At 42.3% G+C, this 11044-nt stretch overlaps 1 long non-coding RNA gene across 1 annotated transcript in view; it reads left to right on the top strand.

The window, feature by feature from the left end:
- Window positions 1-255: 255 nt before the first annotated feature.
- The window catches only part of LOC120317013, a 129978-nt gene continuing 119189 nt past the window's right edge, over window positions 256-11044 (top strand). Inside the window, exon 1 of the long non-coding RNA XR_005559115.1 lies at window positions 256-359. This is a non-coding gene — a long non-coding RNA (uncharacterized LOC120317013). The remainder of the gene's footprint in view (window positions 360-11044) is intronic.

Genomic DNA, 11044 nt, shown 5'->3' with positions numbered 1-11044 from the left:
TCACATTGGCTGTCGGTGGACTAGTCAGGGGGGATGGGATTGGGAAACTGAAAGAATTGCTTTATGCTTTGCGTGGGATCTTCAGATTCCGCCTGACTTTACTGCATCCAGTTTCTCTCAGTAAAAGTTATTTTGATTGAACTCAATGGATTCAAGAGTCTTACTTTCCTGAGGGACCGGCTGGGGCAGGTCTGACAGGTTGCCTCTTGTAGGAAGAATTGGCTCAAGTCCCCAGACAGGAGAAACAAGGGTGCCGCCAAATGAAGAGAGAAGCCAGCTGTTTGGAAAGAATGTTCTCTTCATTGATGATCAGAAGTGACTTCAGCAATCGGTTGTGGGACAGCTGACCAATTGGTTTGGTGAGTTGATAAGTTTGTATATATTTTTGGTGTTTCATGATTTTGAGGCTAGGATTTGTGTATCTTTTATTATTTAACTAATGTTGTTTTGTTGCCTACTCGAGGTTGTGACCAGTCCCCAGAGTGGGGGAAATGCTAATCTTAAGTGTTGGTTTCCTTGGTCTAATCCTATCAGTTTGATTTAATCAGTTTCGGCTTGCTTCTATTATATTGCCCATTCGGAGATTGCTGCTGCTGCACTTTCCTATTGAATGGGGGAGGTCTGGTTTTATGAATGGAATGAATGAAACATTGTTTCTGTTCATGAAACTTAGTATCACTCAGGCTGTTTGTTTGAGGCTGTTTCTGAGGGTAGAAGTGGAGATCACTCTCCCGCTCTGTGAGTTCCTTTTCTTCAGGCTATTTATGGGGTTGGGGAAGGTGAGGGAGAAGGGAGGGGGGCTCTTACCACACTCTCTTGAAAAGAGTCATTATTGTCCCAAATCTTCATTTCATGATCTTCTGATTCTTACTATGGATCAGTAAACATAGAACAGAGCTTTAACAATCATTTTATAATCTTTCCAAGACTGTGAGATGTTCCTTTTTATTAAGAAATTTAGTTTGAATGGAGCATGTCATTATTTTAGAATATATGCCATGAGAACTTCACTGTTACAAGGGCAACCAAAGTTTGTAGAATTGATGAAGGGTCAATTTAGCCCTTTGTTAATTGCTTAATTGCTTTGGCTGAAGTGGGAAAAAATATAGTACTTTACCACACTAATATATTACATATTGAATTACATTTATTTATATAGATTTCCTGTACACATCAGTAAGACCCATAGAAAACGCTGATAATAGATTGTGTTATGTTTGCTTTTAGAATGCATCTGCACAGGCAGTGCTAGGCATGTTTTAATATGTTCATGTATTTCATGAGCTGCACTAGTTGCCAGTATGCTTTGTGATAAGATTCAAGGTACAGATTACATCTATAGAGCCTTATGTGGCATGGGGGTTATTTGAGGGACAACCCACCCATGTCCCTTCATATCCAGTTTCTATACAATCAGTACAAGGAATAAGTGTGCCCTGGGTCCCTTTGATTAAATACTGCCATTGGTTGGGACCCAGGAATCTCACTTTTTTTCTTATGACGCCAGCTCTCTAAAATGAGATCCTTCTTGAGATCCAAGTGGCTTCCACTCTGATGGCTTTCTGGAGGGCTTGAAGGATTGAATATTCTCCTAGGCCTTGAAACAGGGAGTAGGTTGGATGTATTTGACTGTCCAGATTCCATATTTTTTATTTATTTTATTATTACCTTGTTTTTGTAATAAAATGAGACTCCCAGGATTGGTTTTCTAGTCAAATGGTGCATAAATCAAATCAAATAATTTAATCATCATTATCATCCAATTTTCAGAGCATAACCAAGAGCACAGCCCTACAAACTTAAATTCAAAAAAGCTGTGCACTAATTAGTGCTCTTGATTACTTTAAGAATTTGTAATAAAATAGTATAAAATCTGTTATGTGTTAAATTTACCAAAATCTTCTTGATTAATTTGCAGATTGCAACTCTGCAATACAGTTTACATTCAAAAATGAAAACAAATATAAATTTGACAAGGGAAGGGAACGGGAGTTGCTTTAATAGAAGAATGAATGAATTGGCGTTTTGTAACAAAAGAATTGATATTGTTTATCTATCAGAAACATTTGAAGACTTTATGCTTTCTTCTAAGAAACATAATACTCATTTCATGAGACTCCTAGAAGAAATTAACTTTGAATTTTACACATTTCTTAAAAGAGTAAAAATCATAGTGAAAAAAAAGTGTACAAAGATAGATGCTGACAGCAAGGTGGAATGTGCATGAGAGAGATAGTATTACAGAAAGAGCTCTGTACATAATGGGAAGCTCTTTCTTATTTCTAACAATACTGATTTACAATACATCAAATGTCAGAATGAGAAAGGAATGTTTAATATGAAGTATTGAGGACACACTGTCCTTTTCAAAGGCATGTTTAATTCAAATTATAAAATGTACTGTGAATTCTGAAAACCTTCAGGATGACTTTACATGTATATAAAAAACAAAGTTTCTCATATAGTATAACATTTATACTCCACAAATATTGTACTCCACAAAAATGTTGCCTTCATATTGCCTGTTGGCTTTATAAAGTCTACTGCAGTCTTATAACATTTTATACACATCCACCATGGGAGCAAAAGGAGGGAAATGACAAAATCAGTGCCTGACAATATTCCCACTGATAGCTGTAACCAAAAACTAGATCACAGTGTTTTTGATGCCTACATTTAATTTTATTACAATAAAAAGTTAATATATTACAAGTAAAATATTTAAATATTTGTACTTCCATCAGAGGAAAAAAATGCTTTTAAGGCTATAGAAATACAATTCCCAGGCTACATATTGGGCACTTCAGTATTAGGGAAATATTGGATATAACTATAATGGGTAATCAATTATCTTAGATATTAAAATCACTTGCAATTTAGAAACTTTATGTAAATCCAGAGACTAACTAACTTGCTTAGCTTTTTCAAACTCTGCCAAAGTCAAATAGATCCTGTCAAACTCAGCCAAAGTCAAATAGATACAAGTCAAATTCTGGAAGCTCCAACAAAAGTCATAATTCATTATTCAATGAATTTATATACATACACAATATATATATATATGTTTGTTTGTTTTCTGAGGTTTTTGCGAGTGTTTGTATGTAGGTCTTTGGTTATTCGGGTTTTCTCCCACGTAAAATTGGAAGTGTCTTGGCGACGTTTCGACGAAGTCTCATTCATCATCTTCAGGCTGGTGCTTTCGGCTTCGTGCTTCTAGGAGCAATGTGTGATCGTGGCTGTTTCTTCCTTTTAACTGCCAGTGGGGGTATGAACTGATTGCATGAGAGCTTGGCTGTGTTCTGATTGGATGGAGGTGTGTTCTGATTGGTTGGGAGCTTGGCTGTGCTCTGATTGGATGGGGGGTTGACTGATTGGTTGGGGGAGTGTTCTGTTTGGGTGGGGGCTTTGTTGTGCTCAGGTTAATCTGAGTTGCAGGGGGATGTGAGATGGTGAGCATTGCCATTGCTTGGCTTCGCATCCGTGGCCATGCCCCATCTTCATGGTGGGTGTCAGTTTGCTTCATGTATGGATTGGAGGGGTTTAAAGTGGCTAATGATGCAGCTGTGGTCTGGTTTCTGGTTTGTGGTCATGCCTCATCATCGGTGTGGGTTTGGGTTTGGTTTTTACGTGGACATGTGGTGATGACATCCTGTGTGGCTTTCGTGAGTGTGGGTCTGGTGTCATTCTTTGTGCTAGGGACTCGTTTGTCAATAAGGGTGGGTTTCCAAATGGCTGGTAGCCAGAGGTATCATCTCATTTGTTCATGCTGTGTGGGCATTTTTCTATCTCGATGGCTTCTCTGATTATTCTGTTATTAAAGTGTTCAGTTTTGGCAATAGTTCTGGTCTTTTTAAAGTCAATTTCATGTCCTGTGATTTTAAGGTGTTGGACCAGGGAAGAAGTTGGTTCCTCTTTTTTGACTGAGTTCTTATGTTCTTCAATGTGTGCACTTATTCTTCTGTTGGTTTGTCCGATGTATGTGGTGGGACAAGCGATGCATGGGATTTCGTATACTCCTTGATTTTCTAACTCTATTTTATCTTTGGGGTTTCTTAGGATGGTGGATATTTTTCTGTTTGTGCAGAATGCTGTCTTAATGTTGTGTTTGTGGAGGATCTTGCTGATTCTGTCTGTGGTGCCTTTTATGTAAGTGAGGAGGGCTTTGCCATTTTCTTGTTCTCTGTCTTGGATTTTAGTGGGGGTTTCTTTTTGGATTAGTTTGGTAATCTTATTTCTTTGGAATCCATTGGATGTAAGTACATTAGTGAGAGTGTGTAGTTCGGTTTTTAGGTGTTGCTCATCAGCTAGCGTTTTGTTCTAGAGATGAGTGTCTTGGCTACGGAGTTGATCTGTGCTGGGTGGTGGTATGAGAGAGCGTGCAGATAGCGGTTTGTGTGTGTTTTCTTCTGGTAGATGGTGTGTGCCAGGGAGTCATTGGATTTCTTGTAGACTAAGACATCCAGGAAGAGAAATTGGTTGTTAGCTTCTGTTTCCATGGTGAACTGTATTTTGGGGTGTAGGCTGTTGAGGTGTGTGAGGAAGTTGTCCAGTAAGTTGTCCAGGAAGTTGTCCTACATACAAACACTCGCGAAAACCTCAGAAAACAAATATTGCACCTCTACGGGGAGGATATCCACCATCTGACCAGGACCTATGAAAAACTCGAAGTCCAAAGAGCTTCCATTTTATGTGACCTTGCATTCCTACGCAACTGCTGAGATCAAAATTTAATCCCCACAGGTTTCCAATTGAAATTCCACTCCAACTTTGCAGCCACCAAACGCATCCTGAAAAGAACAGAATTGGCCCTAATCAGAAATGAACTTCACACAAAAAGATTCCTCCTAGACCGAATCAACAAAGATCTCCTCACACTTCACCTCAAACTCAACAACAAGATCCACCCCGCACTTTGGGACAAATCCAAACAACTCGCCGTCTGGAGAGCCAAAACACAGACCACCCTCAAGACAGACACACACACCAACAAACTCCGAAGACTACAAGAACGCCAGAAACAAACCCCTCCTCCCTCACAGCCACACATGAAACAAACAGTGCATAACATCTCAGATAGGATCCTCACCAAAGCCGAAACCAATGTCCTTTCCAAAGGATTTAACTTTGCAGTCACTCCCAAACACATCCCCGCTGAAACCATTATATGCGGAGTTGAAACCAGCCTGACCAAAATCAACCTCGACGATGCGAACAGAATCAGACTCAAAATCACCAACATCCTCTGCACCAGCAAGCCACCCAAAAGCAACTTACCCAAAGAGGAACAGACAGCACTACTTAACCTAAAAGAAGGCACCAGCATAATAATCTTACCAGCAGACAAGGGCAATGCCACGGTGGTTATGAACACATCTGACTACCAAACCAAATTAACCAACCTACTCCAAGACTCTACATACAAACCCCTAAATACAGATCCCACCACCTACCTGGAAAAAAACACCAGATCCAAAATAAAAGCCTCCCCCATTAGCAAAGAGATCCAGCAAAGAATCATTCCCAGAGAGAAATCATCCAGATGCCCTAAGCTCTATGGTCTCCCCAAGATACACAAAGAAGGAACCCCACTTAGACCCATAGTCAGCTCCATAGGCTCACCTCTACAAAACCTAGCCAAATTTCTCGCCAAGCAACTACAGCCCTATGCAGAATCCATCACCTCACACGTAAAAAACTCATTCCATTTCTTAGAGATCATAAAGAAACAAAACTTACAGCCCAGCGACCTATTCGTGAGCTTCAATGTCATATCCCTCTTCACCCAAGTGCCAATCAAAGAAGGCTTGACAGCTATCCAAAACAAATATAACCCCCCCAAACACATCCTAGATCTGACCAATCACTGCCTATCCAACACATACTTCATCTATAATGGACAAAAATACAAACAAAGAGAAGGAGGGTCTGGATGGGGGTTAATAGACTCAGGCTCAATCCTGACAAGACCAAGTGGTTTTGGATGTTGCCTCCCAAGGATCATATTAACTGTCCAGTGTTGACTCTAGCAGGGGAAAATATACCCTCTTCGGAGCGCGTTCACAAGTTGGGTGTCCTCCTTGATCCACAGCTGAAATTGGAACATGATTTGATGGCTGTGGCTGGGAGGACCTTTGCACAAGTTCGTCTGTTGCACCAGTTGCAACCCTACCTGGACCGGGAGGCTCTCCTTACAGTCACTCATGCCCTTGTCACATCATGTCTGGACTACTGCAACGTGCTCTACATGGGGCTACCCTTGAAAAGTATTCAGAGACTACAGTTGGTCCAGAATGCAGCCGCGCGAGTGATAGTGGGTGCTCCTCGGTACACCCATGTTACACCTATCCTCCGTGAGCTTCACTGGTTGCCTATTGGTCTCCGGGTCCAATTCAAGGTGTTGGTTATTACCTTTAAAGCTCTATATGGCTCAGGGCCAGGCTATTTGTGAGACCGCCTACTACCTCATAGTTCCCTTCATCCGGTTAGATCCCACAGGCTGGGCCTCCTTCAGGTCCCATCGGCCAAACAGTGCCATTTGGCGGGGCCGCAGGGGAGGGCTTTCTCTGTGATGGCGCCCATGTCTTGGAACCAGCTCCCCCCGGAGATTAGTACTGCTCCCACCCTGTTGGTTTTCCGCAAGCTGCTTAAGACCTGGCTTTTCCGGCAGGCCTGGGGTTTATAAAATTTGACCCCTGGATGAATGTTATTGTATTGTTTGGTTTGTTAAGTTATGTTGTGTTTTTATTGTTAGCCGCCCGAAGTCCTGCAGGAGTGGGGTGGTCTATAAATTTTAATAAATATAAATATATAAGGAGCACCCATGGGATCACCCCTCTCACCTGTCATTGCAAACCTCTACATGGAACACTTTGAAACCGAAGCTCTAGAAAAATCTGATCACAACCCAAACTCTGGCTCAGATACATAGACGACACCTTCATAATCTGGCCACATGAGAAAGAAAAACTGGACAACTTCCTCACACACCTCAACAGCCTACACCCCAAAATACAGTTCACCATGGAAACAGAAGCTAACAACCAGCTTCCCTTCCTGGATGTCTTAGTCTACAATAAATCCAATGGCTCCCTGGGACACACCATCTACCAGAAGAAAACACACACAACCACTATCTGCACGCTCTCTCACACCATCACCCAGCACAGATCAACTCCGTAGCCACACCGATGATGAGACACGACCACAAACCAGAAGCCAGACCACAGCTGCATCATTAGCCACTTTAAACCCCTCCAATCCATACATGAAGCAAACTGACACCCACCATGAAGATGGGGCATGGCCACGGACACAAAGCCAAGCAATGGCAATGTTCACCATCTCACATCCCCGTGCAACTCAGATTAACCTGAGCACAACAAAGACCCCACCCAAACAGAACACTCCCCCAACCAATCAGAGCACAGCCAACCCCCCATACAATCAGAGCACAGCCAAGCTCCAACCAATCAGAACACACCTCCATTCAATCAGAACACAGCCAAGCTCTCATGCAATCAGTTCATACCCCCACTGGCAGTTAAAAGGAAGAAACAGCCACGATCACACATTGCTCCTAGAAGCACGAAGTCGAAAGCACCAGCCTGAAGATGACGAATGAGACTTCGTCAAAACATCACCAAGACACTTCCAATTTTATGTGGGAGAAAACCCGAATAACCACCCGCGACCGGTAGTTTTTGGCCAGATGAAAGCTTAGTGACTCTTCTTAACCACAGGCTTGTTTATATTAAACAGTCTGGTTTATTATATCCTAGTGTTCGTTTTTTCTTTTATTTGGTTAATATATATATATATATATATATATATATATATATATATATATATATATATATATATATATATATATATATATATATATATAGGTCTTTGGTTGTTCGGGTTTTCTCCCGCGTAAAATTGGAAGTGTCTTGGCAACGTTTCGACGAAGTCACATTCGTCATCTTCAGGCTGGTGATTTTAGCTTCTTGCTTTGAGCAGCAATGTGTGGTTTTAGCTGTTTCTTCCTTTTAACTGCCAGTGAGGGTATGAACTGATTGGATGGGAGCTTGGCTGTGTTCTGATTGGGTGGAGGTGTGTTCTGAATGGTAAGGGGCTTGGCTGTGCTCTGATTGGCTGGGGGAGTGTTCTGTTTGGTTGTGCTCAGGTTTAGTCTGAGTTGCAGAGGGGTTTAAGATTTTGGGGTTAGGGAGTCGTTGTCAATAAGGGCAGGTTTCCAAATGGCTGGTAGGCGGGAGGTATCATCTCGCTTGTTCATGCTGTGTGGGCGTTTTTCTATCTCGATGGCTTCTCTGATTATTCTGTTATTAAAATGTTCACTTTTGGCAATGGTTCTGGTATTTTTAAAGTCAATTTCATGTCCTGTGGCTTTAAGGTGTTGGACCAGGGAAGATGTTGGTTCCTCTTTTTTGACTGAGTTCTTATGTTCTTCAATGCGTGCACTTATTCTTCTGTTGGTTTGTCCGATGTATGTGGTGGGACAAGTGGTGCATGGGATTTCGTATACTCCTTGATTTTCTAATTCAATTTTATCTTTGGGGTTTCTAAGGATGGTGGATATTTTTCTGTTTGTGCAGAATGCTGTTTTGATGTTGTGTTTATGGAGGATCTTACTGATTCTGTCTGTGGTGCCTTTTATGTATGGGAGGAGGGCTTTGCCGTTTTCTTGTTCTTTGTCTTGGATTTTAGTGGGGGTTTCTTTTTGGATTAGGTTTGTAATCTTATTTCTATGGAATCCATTGGATGTTAGTACATTGGTGAGAGTGTGTAGTTCGGGTTTTAGGTGTTGTTCGTCAGCTAAGCGTTTTGTTCTGGAGATGAGTGTCTTGGCTACAGAGTTGATCTGTGCTGGGTGGTGGTGTGAGAGAGCGTGCAGATAGCGGTTTGTGTGTGTTTTCTTCTGGTAGATGGTGTGTCCTAGGGAGCCATTGGATTTCTTGTAGACTAAGACATCCAGGAAGGGAAGTTGGTTGTTAGCTTCTGTTTCCATGGTGAACTGTATTTTGGGGTGTAGGCTGTTGAGGTGTGTGAGGAAGTTGTCCAGTTTTTCTTTCCCATGTGGCCAGATTATGAAGGTGTCGTCTACGTATCTGAGCCAGAGTTTGGGTTTGTGATCCGATTTTTCTAGAGCTTGGGTTTCAAAGTGTTCCATGTAGAGGTTGGCAATGACAGGTGAGAGGGGTGATCCCATGGGTGCTCCTTCTGTTTGTTTGTATTTTTGTCCGTTATAGATGAAGTATGTGTTGGATAGGCAGTGGTTGGTCAGATCTAAGATGTGTTTGGGGGGGTTATATTTGTTTTGAATAGCTGTCAAGGCTTCTTTGATAGGCACTTGGGTGAAGAGGGATATGACATCGAAGCTCACTAGTAGGTCGCTGGGCTGTAAGTTTTGTTTCTTTATGATCTCTATAAACTGGAATGAGTTTTTTACGTGTGAGGTGATGGATTCTGCATAGGGCTGTAGTTGTTTGGCGAGAAATTTGGCTAGGTTTTGTAGAGGTGAGCCTATGGAGCTGACTATAGGTCTGAGTGGGGTCCTTCTTTGTGTATCTTGGGGAGACCATAGAGTTTAGGGCATCTGGATGATTTCTCTCTGGGAATGATTCTTTGCTGGATCTCTTCGCTAATGGGGAGGCTTTTATCTTGGTTCTGGTGGTTTTTTCCAGGTAGGTGGTGGGATCTGTATTTAGGGGTTTGTATGTGGAGTCTTGGAGTAGGTTGGTTAATTTGGTTTGGTAGTCAGATGTGTTCATAACCACCGTGGCGTTGCCCTTGTCTGCTGGTAGGATTATTATGCTGGTGTCTTCTTTCAGGTTACGTAGTGCTGTCTGTTCCTCTTTGGGTAAGTTGCTTTTGGGGGGCTTGCTGGTGCAGAGGATGTTGGTGATTTTGAGTCTGATTTTGTTAGCGTCATCGGGGTTGATTTTGGTCAGGCTGGTTTCAACTCCACATAGAATGGTTTCAGTGGGGATGTGTTTGGGAGCGACTGCAAAGTTGAATCCTTTGGAAAGGACATTGGTTTCGGCTTTGGTGAGGATCCTATCTGAGATGTTATGCACTGTTTGTTTCATGTGTGGCTGTGAGGGAGGAGGGGTTTGTTTCTGGCGTTCTTGTAGTCTTCGGAGTTTGTTGGTGTGTTTATCTGTCTTGAGGGTGGTCTGTGTTTCGGCTCTCCAGACGGCGAGTTGTTTGGATTTGTCCCAAAGTGCGGGGTGGATCTTGTTGCTGAGTTTGAGGTGGAGTGTGAGGAGATCTTTGTTAATTCGGTCTAGGAGGAATCTTTTTGTTGAGTTCATTTCTGATTAGGGCCAACTTCTGTTCTTTTCAGGTCCTTAGGGTAATTGTTTTAGAATTGGTTGTTTGTTAGAATAATTGGATGTGGTTGGTGGCTGCAGAGTTGGAGTGGAATTTCAGTTGGCAACATGTGGGGATTAGATTTTGATCTCGGCAGTTACGTAGGAATGCGAGGTCACATAAAATGGAAGCTCTTTGGACTTCAAGTTTTTCATAGGTCCTGGTCAGATGGGGGATTTCCTCCCCGTAGAGGTTCGATATTTGTTTTCTGAGGTTTTCGCGGGTATTTGTATATAGGTCTTTGGTTGTTCGGGTTTTCTCCCGCGTAAAATTGGAAGTGTCTTGGCAACGTTTTGACGAAGTCACATTCGTCATCTTCAGGCTGGTGATTTTAGCTTCTTGCTTTGAGCAGCAATGTGTGGTTTTAGCTGTTTCTTCCTTTTAACTTCCAGTGAGGGTATGAACTGATTGGATGGGAGCTTGGCTGTGTTCTGATTGGGTGGAGGTGTGTTCTGAATGGTTAGGGGCTTGGCTGTGCTCTGATTGGCTGGGGGAGTGTTCTGTTTGGTTGTGCTCAGGTTAGTCTGAGTTGCAGAGGGGTTTAAGATTTTGGGGTTAGGGAGTCGTTTTTCAATAAGGGCAGGTTTACAAATGGCTGGTAGGCGGGAGGTATCATCTCGCTTGTTCATTCTGTGTGGGCGTTTTTCTATCTCGATGGCTTCTCTGATTA

The sequence above is a fragment of the Crotalus tigris genome, unplaced genomic scaffold (genome assembly GCF_016545835.1).
Source record: "Crotalus tigris isolate CLP2741 ecotype Arizona unplaced genomic scaffold, ASM1654583v1 scf7180000017589.2436309, whole genome shotgun sequence".
NCBI lineage: Eukaryota > Metazoa > Chordata > Lepidosauria > Squamata > Viperidae > Crotalus > Crotalus tigris.
This window is presented reverse-complemented; position numbering and strand designations above follow the sequence as displayed.